Genomic DNA, 2,077 nt, shown 5'->3' on the forward strand with positions numbered 1-2,077 from the left:
TCTGTATCATCCAGTAGACTATGAGTTACATGATAATAAGTATTGTGTTTTATTCAATTCTGTGTTTAAAAATCTTACACAGTGCTTGACCCATCGTTTGTACTAAAAAATACTTATTAAATGGTGAATAAATGTACAAACAAAAGACTCATATCTGGAATTTGTGATGCTTGCATCTCTCAGTGGAAACCTAGGAGTATTCTGGTGTTTAAATTTGTGCTTTGCAAATGTGTAATTGTTTCATTATCATTATTCTTTTGATACTGAAAAAAATAGAATAATTACCAAAATAATTACCCACATTTTCCTGAATATTGTCTTCATTTACTATTAAGAGACCTCCAAATCTTTGTTCTATAAATCACTTTTCTCCCAATTATTCTAGGAGATCTGAAAAAATTCACTCTTTCTAATGAGCAAATTTTTCAGCTAGCATATAACTATTTTATTTTTCTTTATCAACAGGCATATCCCTCTTTGGTTAAGTGAGCTGCTGACATCTCTGATGTCTGCAAAGATGGCTAAAAGTCCCTTATCCATTTCTCTGCTCACAGTTCAGTGCATAGAAGTCCTGCCAGGGAGACCAATCCTAGAGAAAACACCGATGGACTGAGAATTTCCTTAGGTCAAGCTAAGGGAACAGAACTCATCTTTTGGAGGAATTAAATGTCTTAGGAGCTCATTAAACCTCTGTAGATAGACTTTTAATGGACAATCTTCTTAAATTATCTGGACTTAGACAATCACAGTGATAGAAACATTTATCATTTAATCTGGAATGCACACAATGCCCCACCCCTGCCAACACACATTAAACCTGTGATTTTATCTATTTAGATATTGGATTAGACAATCTCCAATTTTCTCTCAACTCAGAGACCCAATCACACACTCAGGTATTCATTCATGTATTCATTCCATAAGTATTATAAAATTTTTCTAAGTAACAAAGAAGATATTAGGTAAGTACTATACTAAGCTCTAAAATGCAAGAAATTAAAGTGGAAAAAGCAAGTCACTACTTTAGTTTATATCTTCTCTTTGCAGCATAACATTTAATATTTTAACAATTTACTTAATATTTTGATTCATATATTCTGTAAAATGGGAATAATAGTAGCAACTCTTTGAGAAGAAAAGCCAGTAAAAAAAAAANAAAAAAAAAATAAAAAGTGTCCTGAGAGGTAAAATAAGATCTAAAAGTCATGGGTCATGGGAGCAAAGAGAGAAGAAAATTGATGTTACTTCTCAGATTTTAGTGAATAAAATAAGTAAGTTAAGTAGAATAATAGCCACACTGAGGAGAAAATGGTAGCCAAAGCAAACCATCAATCCCATTAGTTATTTAGTAAATATTTATTAGTTTAGTTTTTTTGCTCTAGGCATTGTAATAGGTGTTGGTAATAACAAAGACCGACATAAAATAGTTTCTACCTTAAATAAACTACTTGAACTTAGAAGCATTGAAGTCGCCCAGGCTACTTCTTAAAATTCTTTCCTCTCTTTACCACATAGTCTTAGATTTAGTGTGTGTTATTACCCAGAAAACAAAATAACAACATTTTTAAACAATTAACCTGCATGATTATGAGTAGGAGATTGGTGGACCACTCTGCAGTAAGACAACTTTAGTGATTATGCATAAAATTCACTTCAAGAATTATAGCTCTAAAAGGAGATTTAAATATTGCTTCTCATTTATTTATTTATTTATTGGTTATGAATATTCATGGGGTACAAAGCAAATTATCACCACTGGTGCCTAAGATGTGATGGCCAGATCCATACTGGCAGCATGTCCATTAGCACAAATTATGATTATACCCCATGTTCTGCACCCAATTATCTCCCCAATTATCCCCAACCTCCCTCCCCATCCCCCTCTCCCCCCTTCACTTTGTATCCCTAGGTATGTTCCCTCCCTCTGCAAGTCCAACGCACCACTGTGGTCTTTCTTTCCATCCTTCTTTCTCTCTTAGCTCCCACTTATGAGTGAGGACATACATACAGTATTTGTCTCTCTATGCTTTGCTTATTTCACTCAACATAAGTTTCTCCAAGCTCATCCATGTTGTTG

Source organism: Galeopterus variegatus, unplaced genomic scaffold (assembly GCF_000696425.1).
Source record: "Galeopterus variegatus unplaced genomic scaffold, G_variegatus-3.0.2 Scaffold3360, whole genome shotgun sequence".
Classification (NCBI taxonomy): domain Eukaryota; kingdom Metazoa; phylum Chordata; class Mammalia; order Dermoptera; family Cynocephalidae; genus Galeopterus; species Galeopterus variegatus.